This window comes from Narcine bancroftii (genome assembly GCF_036971445.1).
Source record: "Narcine bancroftii isolate sNarBan1 chromosome 12 unlocalized genomic scaffold, sNarBan1.hap1 SUPER_12_unloc_2, whole genome shotgun sequence".
Lineage (NCBI taxonomy): Eukaryota > Metazoa > Chordata > Chondrichthyes > Torpediniformes > Narcinidae > Narcine > Narcine bancroftii.
In genome coordinates this window covers 7,402,620-7,419,412 of record NW_027211808.1, presented here as the reverse complement: position 1 = coordinate 7,419,412, position 16,793 = coordinate 7,402,620, and the positions used below count along the sequence as shown (strand labels likewise).

The 16,793-nt window shown below is 44.7% G+C and overlaps 1 long non-coding RNA gene across 2 annotated transcripts in view; it reads left to right on the top strand.

The window, feature by feature from the left end:
* Positions 1 to 14,477, top strand: part of LOC138750171 (uncharacterized) — a 31,435-nt gene extending 16,958 nt beyond the window's left edge. Inside the window, exons 2-4 of one of the 2 annotated variants that reach the window (XR_011349128.1) lie at positions 10,323 to 10,489; positions 11,627 to 11,956; positions 12,752 to 14,477. This is a non-coding gene — a long non-coding RNA (uncharacterized lncRNA). Of the gene's footprint in view, positions 1 to 10,322; positions 10,490 to 11,626 lie in introns of both variants that reach the window. The other variant, XR_011349127.1, reaches the window with a different exon arrangement.
* The last annotated feature ends 2,316 nt before the right edge of the window (positions 14,478 to 16,793 follow it).

Here is a 16,793-nt window from a genome sequence, read left to right as displayed (position 1 = left end):
AAAGAAGCGAGCTGCCCACCAGGCTCACCTTACAAAGCCGTCCTGTCTAGAGAAGAAACAAGCCTTCCGTCGCGCATGCAGCCATCTTCAGCGCAAACTCCGGGAGATCCAAAATGAGTGGTGGTCTAGCCTCGCCAAACGAACCCAGCTCAGCACGGACATTGGCGACTTCAGGGGTTTCTACGAGGCTCTAAAGCTGTGTACTGCCCCTCACCCCAAGTCCAAAGCCCGCTGCGCAGCTCAGACGGCAAAGTCCTCCTCAGCGACAAGATCTCCATCCTCAACCGATGGTCAGAACACTTCCAATCTCTTTTCAGTGCCAACCGCTCATTCCAAGATTCCGCCCTGCTCCAGCTCCCTCAACAGCCCCTAAGGCTAGAGCTGGATGAGGTTCCCACCCTGGATGAGACATATAAGGCAATCGAACAACTGAAAAGTGGCAAAGCAGCAGGTATGGATGGAATCCCCCCAGAAATCTGGAAGGCTGGCGGCAAAACTCTGCATGCCAAACTGCATGAGTTTTTCAAGCTTTGTTGGGACCAAGGTAAACTGCCTCAGGATCTTCGTGATGCCACCATCATCACCCTGTACAAAAACAAAGGCGAGAAATCAGACTGCTCAAACTACAGGGGAATCACGTTGCTCTCCATTGCAGGCAAAATCTTCGCTAGGATTCTACTAAATAGAATAATACCTAGTGTCGCCGAGAATATTCTCCCAGAATCACAGTGCGGCTTTCGCGCAAACAGAGGAACCACTGACATGGTCTTTGCCCTCAGACAGCTCCAAGAAAAGTGCAGAGAACAAAACAAAGGACTCTACATCACCTTTGTTGACCTCACCAAAGCCTTCGACACCGTGAGCAGGAAAGGGCTTTGGCAAATACTAGAGTGCATCGGATGTCCCTCAAAGTTCCTCAACATGATTATCCAACTGCATGAAAACCAACAAGGTCGGGTCAGATAGAGCAATGAGCTCTCTGAACCCTTCTCCATTAACAATGGCGTGAAGCAAGGCTGTGTTCTCGCACCAACCCTCTTTTCAATCTTCTTCAGCATGATGCTGAACCAAGCCATGAAAGACCCCAACAATGAAGACGCTGTTTACATCCGGTACCGCACGGATGGCAGTCTCTTCAATCTGAGGCGCCAGCAAGCTCACACCTAGACACAAGAGAAACTTGTCCGTGAACTTCTCTTTGCAGATGATGCCGCTTTAGTTGCCCATTCAGAGCCAGCTCTTCAGCGCTTAACGTCCTGCTTTGCGGAAACTGCCAAAATGTTTAGCCTGGAAGTCAGCCTGAAGAAAACTGAGGTCCTCCATCAGCCAGCTCCCCACCATGACTACCAGCCCCCCCCACATCTCCATCGGGCACACAAAACTCAAAACGGTCAACCAGTTTACCTATCTCGGCTGCACCATTTCATCAGATGCAAGGATCGACAATGAGATAGACAACAGACTCGCCAAGGCAAATAGCGCCTTTGGAAGTTTACACAAAAGAGTCTGGAAAAACAACCAACTGAAAAACCTCACAAAGATAAGCATATACAGAGCCGTTGTCATACCCACACTCCTGTTCGGCTCCGAATCATGGGTCCTCTACCGGCACCACCTACGGCTCCTAGAACGCTTCCACCAGTGTTGTCTCCGCTCCATCCTCAACATCCATTGGAGCGCTTACACCCCTAACGTCGAAGTACTCGAGATGGCAGAGGTCGACAACATCGAGTCCACGCTGCTGAAGATCCAGCTGAGCTGGATGGGTCACGTCTCCAGAATGGAGGACCATCGCCTTCCCAAGATCGTGTTATATGGCGAGCTCTCCACTGGCCACCGTGACAGAGGTGCACCAAAGAAAAGGTACAAGGACTGCCTAAAGAAATCTCTTGGTGCCTGCCACATTGACCACCGCCAGTGGGCTGATAACGCCTCAAACCGTGCATCTTGGCGCCTCACAGTTTGGCGGGTAGCAACCTCCTCTGAAGAAGACCGCAGAGCCCACCTCACTGACAAAAGGCAAAGGAGGAAAAACCCAACACCCAACCCCAACCAACCAATTTTCCCTTGCAACCGCTGCAATCGTGTCTGCCTGTCCTGCATCGGTCTTGTCAGCCACAAACGAGCCTGCAGCTGATGTGGACTTTTTACCCCCTCCATAAATTGTCGTCCGCGAAGCCAAGCCAAAGAAGAAGAAGATCATAAAACCCAGTCATTCTGGATCATTTCCCCATCACTCTGCAGCATTCTGCCATTATCCTGGGCAACATTTTTCGCTGGACATTATTTTATCATTTAATGTGAATATTCACCTATTAAACTGGCTAGAATTTTTCCATTAACATGGCCTAAACACTTCTATTACCATGAGCAAAATGCCCCATCATTCTGACAATATTTGCCCATCATTATGCAATATTTTCTCATTACCCTGTCTAATAAGCCCCATCTCCATACCAACTTTTTTCCATTGCCCTTGGAAACATTCTCCCATCACCCTAACCAGCATGCATCCAGTAACCTTTCAACATTCCCCAATTAACCTGTACAACAATCACCCTTTTCCCTGGCCAAATTTTTCCATTACATTGTGAGCATTCCCCTATGAAACTGGTGTACAAATTTTATATTATATTGGCCAACAATCCCCAATCACATGAAAAGATTTTCCTTCATCCTTCAATATTCCTCAATTAGCATAGCCAGCATGCCACATTATTCTGCAACATTCCACCATAAACTTGCCCAACATTTTCCCATTACCCTGGCCAACATGGCCTCATTAGCTTGACAATATTCCTTCTTTAACCAGGAAAATATTACCCCAATGCCCTGGTCAAAATGCAGCCTTTCCCCATTAACATTGACAACAATACACCATCAACCTGCAAAATTATCTGTTCATCCTGCAACATTCCATCGTTAACCTGCCCAAATTTAACCTTTTTCGCTGGCCAACATTTTTCCATTCAATTGTAAACATTCCCACCTTAACCTTGTGAATAAATCCCCATTACCTTGGACAACAATCCCCAATCATAAGGAATGATTCCCTTGCATCCTGCAATATCCCCTGATTACATTGCCCAACAAGCCCCCATCATTCTGCAACATTCCCCCACAACCCAGGCACTGGCTGACATGGGCTCATTAGACAATCAACAGCCCTTCTTTAACCTGGAAAATACTATCCCATAACCCTGCCCATCATGCTTCAATTACATTCTGAACTTTCTCCCATTACCTGTCAAACAATTACCTATTACCAATTTCAACATTCCCTAATCACAATGCCACATTCCCCAACATCCTGAAATAATCCCCAATTACCATAGCCCACCGAACCAATCATTCTGCAGCATTTACCCATTACCTTGGCCAATATTCTCCCATTGCCCTGCCAACATGCTCCCACTACCCTGTTAACCTTCCTTCTTTATCATGGAAATTATTACACCATTGCCCTGACCAACATGTTGCCTTTCTGTATTACAATCATATTGGAAAATTAACCCTTCATCCTGCAGCAGTGCACCATTACCCTGGGCAACAATCCACATGAACTTGGCCAACATTCACCCACCATCAAGCAACATTCCCTCTTCGTCATGCAACATTTCATCATTACATTCAGTAGATTTCTCACATCGCCATACCAACATTACTCATTACCTTGGTCAACGATCTGCATTTCCCCATAAACATCCTTCTTTAACCAGGAAAATATTAACCGATTCCCCTGGCCAACTTATTGCATATCCCAATTACACTGGCCACTATTTCACCATTAGCCTGCAACAGTTCACCATTAACCTAGCCAACATTCCACATTTCCCTTGCAACATACTCCCATCATTTTGGCAGTGTTCTCCCACTGATGCATGACTAATATTCATGCATCAACCTGCATTATTCCACTTTAAGTCTTTTAACCATTCTCCCATTACCCTAGTCAAGATAGCCCCATTAACCTGCAACATTACACCATCATCCTGCAACAGCCCCCTCTAACCAGGCAAAAATTCCCCTATCATTCTGCCACATTCCTGCAGTTTCCAGGCATGCATTTTTTCCATTACTATGGAGAACATGCCCCATCTTTGTGGTAATCTTTCCCCATCTTTTTTCAAATTTTCCACATTACGCTGGTCAAAACACTCTCCACTCCCTGGCCAACATGACCACATGACCCTGCAGAAATTCCTTTTTTAACCAGGAAAATATTATCCTATTTACCTGGTCAACATGCTGCCTTTCACCTGTACATTCGCCAAGATTGAGTCAATCTAACTTTAACATGGCCAACAATCACCTGAACTAGGTTAACTTTTGCTCATCATCGTGCGACATTCCCCATTCATCCTGCAACCTTCTGTCATTATGCTGGCAACATTCCCCTATCATCCTGCTATATTCCCCCATTACATTGAGTAACATTCCCCCATCAACATTCCATCATTCCCATATAATCTCAGATATTATAACCACATCATTCTGAATCATTTCCCCATCATTCATAAATATTCTCCGATTAACCTTGGCAAATTCCCACATTTTCCTGGCTAACATTCTTATTTTTCATTGTAAACATTATCCCATTACCTAGATTTAAAAAAAAAACATTACCTTGGCCAATATCCCCAATAAAACAGCAACATTTCCCATCGTGCTGCAATATTCCACTAATACCATAGCCAACATGACCCATTAATCTGCAACATTCACCCATTATCATGACTAACAATGTCCCATTACCTTTGTCAACGGGTCCCCATTTCCCTGTCATCATTCCTTCTCTAACCTGGACTGTATTACTCTTACCAACATTTCCCAATCAGCCTTGCTTGATTCTGCCAATAACTTCTCCCACATTCCAGCATTTAGTTGTCCAGGTTTCCCTATTTATCCTAACATTTCCTCTTTATCTTGGAAACAATTACTATCATCCTTCAATGTTTCTGCATTGTATGCAGTAACATACCCCATCACCATGTCACCATTATCCTATTGCCTTGGACAACAAGTCCCCTTTATTCTGTAAACATTCCTTCTTTAAAATGGACAGTATTACCCTATTATCCTGAACCTCATTCCCCAAACACCCTTGATTCATTCCTCCATTACTCTCTCCCACATTCCATCATATAATTGGCCAACATTCCCACACAATTCTTCAACATTTCCCCATTAACTTGTCCAATATTCACATATTAGCCTGGCCAAACCACCCCATCAGACTGCATCATTTCCAAATCATCCTGCAACTTTCCCAATTACTCTGCACAACATTCGCATTTTCCCCTGAACAACATTCCCCATATCCTTGGCCAACTTTAGCCCTTCATCCTACAACATTTTATTATGCAACATTTCCTTAGTACCCTGGCAACAATTCCAATTCATCCTGCAACATTCCCACATTGTATTGAGTAACATTCCCCCATCACTATGCCAACATTAACCCATTATCTTGGACAATATACTATAACCCATTTAATCTGGATAATTTTCCCATCACTCTGTGGCATTCTGCTATTAACTTGGACAACTTCCTTCTTTTTGATGGCCATTATTTTTCATTTTAATGTGAACATTCCCCCATTATACTGGCTAGAAATTCCCCATTAACTTGGCCAACATTTTTCCATTACAGTGAGCAATATACCCAATCTTTCTGGCAATATTTGCCCATCATTCTGCAATATTTTCCCATTAACCTGTCCAATAGTCCCCATCACCCTCACAACTTTATTCCATTGCCCTGGCAAACATTATCACATTTTCCTGCCCAATATGCCCCCAGTATACTTTCAACATGCCCACATTACCCTGATAAAATTACATTTTTTAACCTGGAAAATATTGTCCTGTTACCCTGGTCAACATGCTGCCTTTCCCCATTATCATCGCTAACATTTCATCATCATCTTGCAAAATTTCCCCTTCATCCTTTGACCATCCACCATTAACATGGTTAACAATCCCCATGAACTTGGTTAACTTTAGCTCATCATCGTGCAACATTACCACTTCATCCTGAAATCACCCCTCGTTATTCTGGCAACATTCCCCATGATCCTGCAACATTCCCCCATTACATTGAGTAATATTTCCCCCATCCCATCAACATGCAATCATTACCACATCATCTTGGACAATATAACCACATTATCCGGCATAATTTCACAATCATTCAGTAATATTTTCCCATTAACCTCGACAAGATGTCCCCTTTTCCCAGGCTAAAATTCATATATTTCAGTGTGAACATTCCCCCATTTCCTAGCTAAAAACCCCATTACCTTGGCCACAATTCCCCAATCACACAGCAACAATTCTCATCATCCTGCAATATTCCCCATTTACCATGCCAACATATCCCATTATTCTGCAACATTCACCCATTATCATTGCTAACATTGACCCATTACCTTGATCAACATATCCCCATTTCCCTGTCATTATTCCTTCTTTAACCTTGAAAATATTACCCCATCATTCTGACCAACAGTGCCCAATCGCCCTTGCTTCATTCCCCCAATAACCTCTCCCACATTCCACTATTTAGTTGTCCAACTTTCCATACTCATACTGCAACATTTCCAATGAACTTGTCCAATATTCCTCCATTCCCATTACCTTGGCCAATGTTCCCCTATCATCCTGCATCATTCCTTATTCATCCTAAAACATTTCCTCATTACCTTGGAAACAATTACCCATCCTCTTTCAACAATTCCACATTGTATTGAGTAACATCCCCTATCAACATGTCAACATTATCCCTAAATTTCAACATTACTCTGTAAACATTACTTCGTTACCCTTTACAATATTACCCCACTACACTGAACAACATTACCCAATCATACTTGTTTCATTCCTCCATTACTTTCTCCCACATTTCATCATTTAATTGGCCAACATTCCCTCACAATCCTTCAACATTTCCCCAATTCCTTGTCATATTTTACCCCATTAACATGGCCAAAAAAACCTGTCATCCGGCATCATTTCCACATCATCCTGCAATTTTCCCAATTACTCTGCCCAACATTCGCCCATTCACCTGCTTAACATTCTCCATAATATTGGTCAACTTTAGCTCTTCATCGTGCAACATTCCCTCTTTATCGAGCAACAATTCCTTAGTACCCTGGCAACAATTCCAATTCATCACTCCGTAACACTCCCACATCTGCTTGCCAACATATAACCCTACATTATGGATCATTTCCTCATCACTGTGGCATTCTGCCATTAACCTGGAGAACATTCCTCCTTTTCGCTAGCCATTATTTTTCATTATAATGAGAACATTCTCCCAATTTACTGGCTAGAAATTCCCGATTAACTTAGCCACAATTCTTCCATTACCTTGAGCAACATGCCCCATCTTTCTGCCAATATTTGCCCATCATTCTGCAATATTTTTCCATTTCCCTGTCCAATACGCCCCATCAGCCTCACAACTTTCTTCCATTGCCCTGTCAAACATTCTCCCATTTCCCTATCAACATACTCATATTAAACTGAATAACATTCCCCCTTTTCCCTGGCCATCTTTTTTCCATTAAATTGTGAGCAATCCTCCGATAACCTGGCCAATAATTTCACGTTATCTTGGCCAACAATCTCCAATCACATGGAAAGATTCTCCTTCATCCTTCAATATTCCCCGAATAGCATAGCCAGCATGCCCCATTTTTCTGCAATATTCCACAATAAACCTACCCAACATTCTCCCATTTCCCTGCCAAATTCCTTCTTTAACCTGGAAAATATTACCCCATTACACTGGTCAAAATGCTGCCTTTCTCCCATTAACATTGAAAAACATTACACCATTAACCAACAGAATTCCATGTTCATCCTGCAAATTTCCCGCTTTAACCTGGACAACTTTCACCTTTTCTCTGGCCAATACTTTTCCATTAAATTGTGAACAGCCCCATGTAACCCTTACTAATAAATCCATATTACCTTGGATCACAATCCCCAATCATATGGATCAATTCCCCTGCATCCTTCAATATTCCCTGATTACCATAGACCACATGCCCCTATCATTCTGCAACATGGCCCCACTACACAGGCGAACATTTTTACATTACACTGGCTACTGTCAACAGCCCTTCTTTAACCTGTAAAATATTATTCCATAACCCTGGCCAACATGCTTTCCTTGCATACTGAACTTTCCCCCATTACCTGTTTAAAATCACCCATTACCTTGGCCAACATTCCCTAATCACAGTGCAACATTCCCCATCAACCTGAAATATTCCCCAAATACCATAGCCAACTAATCCCGTCATTCTGCAGAAATTCCCAATTACCTTGGTCAACATTCTCCCATTTCCCTGACAACATGTGCTCAATAACCTATCAACCTTTGTTTTTTAACATGGGAAATGTTACCCCATTGCGCTGGCCAACATGCCGCCTTTTCCCATTACCATCATATTGCAAATTTAACACTTAATCCTGCAACAGTGCACCATTATCCTGGCAAACAATCCACATGACCTTGGCCTACATTAATTCAACACCATGCAACATTCTATCTTAATCCTGACATGTTTCCTCATTACATTCAGTAGAAATCCCCCATCACCATTCCAACATTCCACATTACCTTGGTCAATGATCCCCATTTTCCCATCAACATCCTTCTTTAACCTGGAAAATATTACCCAATTGCCCTGGCCAAAATACTGCCTTTCCCCATTACACTGTCCAAAATTTCATCCTCAGCCTGCAACAGTCATCATTAACCTGGCCAACATTCCCCATTATTCTTGCAACAAGCTCCCATCATTTTGGCAGTGTTCTCCCATGAACCGTACCATTATTCACCAACCATCCTGCATTATTCCCCTTTAAGTCTTTTAACCATTCTCGACAACATAACCACATCAGCCTAGGTTTCTACAGAGGCAAGACCAAGGCCTCAAAGCCTAGCTGTATACCAGTTTATAAAAACTAGTGTTTTACCTGGACTCTGCCTCGTGTGGTTCGATGTTAGTAGCCTACAATTTAATAGACTGCTATAACTCTCCAGAATAGATGCCCTGCTAGACCTCGACTCAGCCGAGACCCGACTCAGAGATGGAGAAACAGAAATTGTCCCTGTTTACGTGCAGCTGAAAACGGATTGGCCAGAAAGTTGTGATATTGGGATCAAGATCAAGGGCAGAGCCCACCCGCAGTCATGGTGGATTTCGGAGGTGTCAGAAACACCCCGGTGATGAGCGGCAGAATGCCCTACCTGTTCGCGAACTCACCAGGACAGCACGTGGGGTACCTGATATGACCAGGAGTCATGCAAGACTTGGGTGAATGGCATATGGCAAGTCGCCTTGTCAATCGCAGTTTACCAGCAGGATCAGGGGGGACAGGCTGTTTCCCCGGAATCACCCCCAACCATCTCCAATTCTCCGGAAGGGTCCCGTGTCTCTGCAGGGGTGAGCAACCATGTGCGAGATGGATCAGGCCCACTACATATCTAGCCCCCAGCTATCGAACCACAAGCTGAGGCTCAGCCAAGTACTGTGGCTAGAGAAGCTTGAGTTGGATCCCAGAATTCAAGCATGCATTTCGAACGGTAGTATAGGTGTTTTTTTTAAATTACGAGGGGGTGGAGGGAGCGTCAGAGGAAGGAATGCTGATGCTACTGCTGGCTCAGCTGGAAGATCGTCCGTACTCGTTAATTATGATGCCATGTCATTCATACTGGGAAGCAATGGCCACTCTGCAAAGACATTATAATAGGGGGCACAGTGAGCTGCATTCCATGCACAGACTCATGACCAGGTAGCAGCAAGCAGGGGAGTCTGTTAGAGACTGTATACTTGCGCTAAAGTATTTGGCGAGGGTTTGCAATTTTAAGGCAGTATCTGCCCAAGAATATGCAGACTACCTGCTGAGGGACAAAATCGTAGCCAGGGTGTGGTCAATGGAAATAAGACAGAGGGTATTGGAAAAGGGGTCAGTGAGGCTAGATGAGGCTGAAACCATTGCGGAGGCTCTGGAGGACTCTAGGAGGGAGCTCGAGGAGTACACTGAGCCGGACTCATGGGCCACCCACAGGGAGAGATGCATGGGTGAACAAGAGCTACTTGCCTCAGCAATTGCCTCATTAGACTGTTCCGTGCATTTTATACAGGCATCTAAAGCACCCCAGAGCCTACTGTCCAGCTAAGAAAGATTACTCAAGGTGTGGAAAGAAGGGGCATTATGCAAAAGTATGCAGAAGGCTCCCGCCAGAGCCTTTTCTCATGCAAATTAGAGGCGGGAACGATCATCTCCTTCCCCCACAGGCAAGACGAAGCAGAGTACCATGTGCTGTTGACCATCTTGGGACTCTGGTCAGAGGACACAGTGACCAGGTGACAGTTTCGGAACTGAGTACTATGATTGAGGTTGTGACGAAAGCTCGTATCAGAATGGAGAAAGCGCCAGGCTGGCCTCATTACAACTGAATCAGGCAAGTCCACATTACCTATTGGATGCAACCATTAGTATTAAGGTTAACGGGGCTAATGTAAATTGTTTGGTGGATAATGGGAGTACAGAGAACTTTATAGCCCAAGGGTTGATAGAACACCTCGTGTTAAAAACGTACCCCAGTAACAACCATGTGACTAATGGCAACCACTTCTGCAGGGTCACTCTGGAGCTCCAGGGTACGGCGCATGAAGAGTTTAAATTGCTGGTGCTCCCATGCCCCTGTGCTCCAGTGCTGCTGGGGTTGGATTTTCAGTGCCAACTGAAAAGCATCACAATGGTGCATGATGGGCTGCTTCCCCCATTAATCCTTAGAAACAAGCGTAACTGCAACCTCACGGCCATGAACATGGCCTCACGGCCCCTTTATTCATGCATCTCACATCTGATTGTACCCTGGTGAAAACCAAGAGCAGGAGGTACAACCCAAAAGACAGGGAGTTTATCAGTGCAGAAGTCCATAGACTTCTCCCCCTGGAGAGCACAAGTAGGGGTAGTGAAGTCCGGGGAGAAGAGGTGTATGGTCTTAGACAACAGTCAGACCATCAACAAATTCATGCAGTTGGATGCATACCTGCTTTCACATATCGTGGACATGGTGAACAGCATTGCTCAGTACAAAGTGTTCTCTACTATCTACTTCAAGGCAGCATACCACCAGTTGTCATTAGTAAGAGCCATAGGATATACACAGCGTTCGAAGTGAACATCAGGTTGTACCAGTTCCTCTGCCTCCCCTTGGTATCACCAATGGGTATCCCTGTTCCAGTGGGAGAAAGACCGCATAGTGGATGAGTTCCACTTAAAGGCGGTGTTCCTGTACCTGAACAAAGTTATGTCGCAAGCTGACCATGATGCTAACCTTCAACATTTTTTCAGGCAGCAAAGTACCACAATCTAACGTACAATAAGGATAAATGTGTCTTTAGCACCAGGAAGTTAACAATCCTGGGCTACGTGGTGCAAAATGGGGAAATCAGTCCGGACCCGGCCACTGCTAAACCTCCCTATCCCTCATTCTCAAAACATTAAAAAGATGTCTAGGGCTGTTTGCATACTATGCACAGTGGGTCCCCAATTACCACCCACTCATAAAGGTCTCTACTTTTCCCTTCAGCCCTGCTGCTATCAAAGCCTTCAAAGAAATCAGCAATTTGATTGCAAAGGCAACCCTGCGATCCATTGATGAGACAATCCCTTTTCAGGTAGAGATAATCGCCTCAGACATGGTTTGACCTCCACCCCAAATCAAGAGGGGCAGCCAGTAGCCTTTTCCTTGCAGACTCTCCAGGGGTCTGAGGTAAAAAACTTAGCAGTGGAGAAGGAGGCCCAGGCCATTGTGGAAGCAGTACGACACTGGAGACATTTTCTGGCCTATAAACTTTTCATCCTTGTCATGGACCAACAATCCGTGGCATTCATGTTCGATAACTAATACAGGGAGAAGGTAAAGAACGAAAACATCTTGCGCTGGAGGATAAAATTGTCAATGTACAGCTACAACATCCTATACCACCCAGGGAGGCTCAAATGAGCCCTCAGACACATTGTCCATGGGCACTTTTGCGGCTTTTAATCACTTGTTCCAACTACAGAGCATGCACAATGACCTAGGCCACCCAGGAATCTCAAGTCTCTTCCACTGTCAGGGCCCAAAACCCCCCGTTATCAGTGGAGGAGGTATGGATGGTAAGCAGGGGTTGCCCTATCTGTGTGGAGTATAAACCACAGTTCCACCGACCAGATAGCATCCCCTTAATAAAAGGTACCAGGTCTTTTGAGCAACTTAGCCTTGACTTCAGAGGCCTGTTCCCATCCTCCAACAAGAACATTTATTTCCTAAATGATATCGACGAGTACTCACGTTTACACTTGGCTATCCCATGCCTCAATGTCACCTCAGCCACAGTAACAGAATGCCTGCAATCTATGTTCAGTTTGTGTGGGTAGCCTATCTATATACACACAGAGAGGGGTGTTGTCTTCATGAGGTCCGAGGTCCAATCGTACCTCAGGGATAGAGGAATTGCCAGTCACACAATGAATTATAACCCTAGGGGAAATGAGCAGGTAGAAAGGGAGAAGTCCACCATCTAGAAGATGGTTCTATTAACTCTCAAAGCAAAGGACAACAAGTAGCAAGGTGGCAAGATGTGTTACAGGAGGCTCTGCACTCCATTAGCTCTTTATTGTGCACCACAACTAACATGACACCACATGACCGTTTCTCTTCTTTCCTGAGGAAATCCATGACAGGCACCATGCTGGCTAGATGGCTGATGTCACCAGGACTGGACCTCCTCCTCAAGGATTGCAGACACCACAGGATGGTTCATCCAGTGGATGTGAGGCACACAAACCCTCACTAAGCTTATGTCGCATTTGAGGATGGATGGGAAGACGTGGTGGCCACCAGGGACCTTGCACCGACAGGAGATGTGGGTGGTACAGAAAAAGTTCAGACCTACAGATCGGCAGGACAGGACAGCAGAAGATGCAGGAACACCACCGGCTCTGGAGAATCGACGCGGGAGGGTCACAAACCCCCATGGACCAGCATGAAGCGCAGCAGATGAACACACCCCCACGGGCAGAAAGCCCTGCTCCCACATAACATACCCTCACCCAGGGCCAAGAGCCCCCGGCCCAGGCACCCTCACCTCCATTGTCCCAGACCCCAAAGGTCCAAAAGGAAGAGGAAGCCGTGTCAAATACTAGACATGAACAGGTACAAAGAGACAGAGGGGGTTGGGGGTGGGAGGATCAATCACAACTTTTTAAGGGGTTTGAATGTGATGGTATGTTATGCATGATGTAATTACATCACTAGGTCATAAGGTGGCAAATCTGGTGTATATAAGCCTGGATGGGGGGGGGGGGTGGTGGGGGTGGGAGATGATCCCTTCCCCCTCATTCTGGCCTAGGATTGTACAGAGGCAAGACTAAAGCCTCAAAGCCTAGCTGTATACCAGGCTATTGAAACTAGTGTTTTACCTGCACTCTGCCTCGTGGTTTGATGCTAGTACCCTACACCATAAACTTCAGATGTTTGAGAGCTGGAGCAATCAAGCAATTGCAAGCCATACCCATTAACACTATCATTCAGGAGGCCATAATACCTGAATGTAAAATCACCTAAAATATCCAAATGTGGCTGAAAGCGGAGAACCCGTCCCCGAGGTGTACATACTCAACCCACCTTTGGGAGGAATATTCTGTTTCTATGTGCTCCCCCTAGGTACCTGAAAGTGGCTAGCACTTTCCATGAGCCGCACTTTGTATGTCAAAGAGCCACATGTGGCTCGTGAGCTGCGGTTTAGCCACCCCTGATATATAATCATGTTTCGGGCCTGATCCCTTCTTCAAAGTATGAAGAAACATTGGATATATATCATGACCTCCTATGGGCATTGCTGAGTTTCTCCAGCATTTCTGTGTATTTGCCTGCAGATTCAGGACAGTTTCTTTCCTGCTATTATCAGATACTTGAAAGGAATTCCTATTAGTACATTTATGCTTAAGTTGACTGCATTTTTCTCTTTAACTCTATACCCTGCACTTTTTTCTTGACCATCTCTATCATGCATGGCACTATGAATTTATCCTTGTACTACCTATTGTACCTCATAGAAGTTGCCTTGACTGGATACAGCTTTTCACTGTATCCAATAAACAATTCAATTTGATTCATCATGATTTGAGGAAGCTAATTGTACACAAATTGGTAAATGTGCCTGACAGAAATAGGGCATTGAACGTTGGCGCCACTTTGCCATTAATGAACTGCTGTTCTCTCCTCACTGAACACTTTAACCAGTTCAGAGTTCACAAGATTAAGCAGAATTCACAATATCTGAGTATTAATGAGTTTTGTTTGCCTCGCAACATCTCCCAGGCATTTGGAGTGCAATCTGAGACAGAGTGCTGACAAGAGATGATGCTTTCTGTTTCACTGTGCTGTTTATTAAATGGAGTAATGACTGTTGTGGTGACAGCCACTTTGCACTGTGTTTATTGTTCTTGCTGCAACAAACAGATTATAGCTCTCCTAATACTGACACACACTCAAATAAATTAAGCTTAATGACTTGGTACTGCAGCCCTACATCTTCAAATGTTGAGTCTTGCTGAGAGATTTGTGCTAATGTTGATTTAACCATCACCAACATGTTCACAGAGCAGTGTTTGAAAATTATCTTAAGCCTCCAGAATGCGAATGGTTTTGTCTAATAGTGTTGTCCAAAATTGTTGTGATGTGTGCATACCTCAGGTGTCTGTTGCTTGACTTTGGTGGCTTCTCCTTTTTCCACCCTCTGTGAACCTCAGCTTGTTCAGATCTACCCCAGCTGTTCTAACCTCCCTGAGGCAGTTGACTTGCCTGGCTCATTTACATTCTTCACTTCTTTTCACCAATGCACCCTTCAGCTCCTCAACGATGCATTCATGCAACAGGTTAATTGAATATATGCTGTTCCCTTCTCATTGCCATGGCAGTCGTTCTTTCAGCTGCTGAGATCCTTACTTCCCTTTCTCACTCCTCCACCCTCTGGTGGTGAATAGTAAGATATAAGTGTGCCTTGACACTGGTTGTTACCTTATCTCTGCCAGACCCTGGGCATTTTGCCAGTCAGAACACTTCTGCCTCTCTGCTTCTCAGTGTTCAGTTGCTCATCCACAGTGAGGAAATTATCTCAAGCAAGCTCGCTGAATGATGTGTGGCGCTGTGCCAGGTCTGGTCATGACCACATAAATACTTTGTACAGATCCTGGCTTGAATACCAAGCTGATGCAAGTTGAACCAGCCTGACAGAGCCGAGGCATCTGCTGGAAATGCCCAGCATCTTGCAGGAGAGAAATATGGCATTCTGTTGTGACTAGAAGCTTGGTTGGATAAAGGGCTGCCCTTACTTTTATTTCCTTGTGCACTCAGAGATAATGAGTTTATTGTCATACACATGGTGCAATGCAGATATTCACTGATGATTTAACCATTAAAAAGCAAGTATGGAGCCGAAACACAGTGGTGGGAGAGGGGGATGAGGAAAAAGGTGTGGTGGGCAGGAGCTAGTGAAAGGTGGCAAGAGCTAGATTGCCACCATCGCTGCTACCTTGAAAGTCAGGGATGGGTGACAAGGGACACCATATCCTAAAATAATCAGAAGCAGAATTTATTGTTATGAAAATGTCAACAAATTCAGGCTTTTTCCACTGAGGGTAGGTGAGTCTCTTTTCCCCCTCCATTCATTCTAGTTTCTCCCCTCTATGATTCCTCTTCCTCCACCTGACCCCAGTTCTTTTTTTCTCTTGTCTCACTCACTCTTTGTCTGGCACTCACCAATCATCTGCTTTCCCATCTATCCGTCGTTTTTTACTCTCTCTTCCCCTCCTCCTCCAGTGACCCCTGTCCAACCCCTCCCACCCTGTCCTCATTGTACTGCTAAATGTTGTTCTCTCAGTGTAGATGAAGGGTTCCAACCTCTCGGGATCACGGTCTTTGATTTTTGACTCCAGCCATTAAAATTTGAACATATAGCATGGTCACAGGCCTTTTTGGCCCATGAGCTCTTGGTGCCCAATTAACCTAATCCCGGTATGCTTTGGTGAGAGGAAACCAGACCCCCTGGAGGAAACCCACGGGAAGAACATATAAACTCCTTACAGAGAGCTATCTATTTGAATCCCAGTCCTGGTAACTGGCACTGGTACGGAGTCCAGAGGACCCCAAAAACTAGTAGCAATAGATCTGCACCAGAACACAGGGTTACTTAAACAAAAAAAGTTTTTAATTATATTTGAATAAGAAAACAGAATTAAACTTTAACTTATTACTTAACCTACCGAACTACTTAATCCTCCCTCTAATACTGAGCACAGGTTTGTGTAATGTTAAAATTAGAAAAGTTCTTTGGATCACAGTCCAAGCTCACTGGTTGCAGGCAATTCTTATATTGTGTACAGAAGTTAGCATTATCAAAGTTCACCAGTCTTTGGTGCTTAACAAGCAAATGGTTACCACTCAGGAGGGTTCTTGCTGGTTTTCAAGGAGAGATTCCTTCTCCAGGACATCCACAACTGATTCCTTCTCAATCAGTCTTGCTGATGAAACGTGCCCCCTTCATGGTTCTCCAGATTATTATCTTTCTTTCAGGTCACCTTTCATACCTCCAGTCTTCTCCTGTGTCAGGCAGCCTTGCAAAGTTTGCCAGCTTGTCCCTCTCGAATGTATTTCTGTCTGTCTCTTTTCTGTTCTACTCCTCCCTGTCTGAGAGCAAAATTCTTCTCTT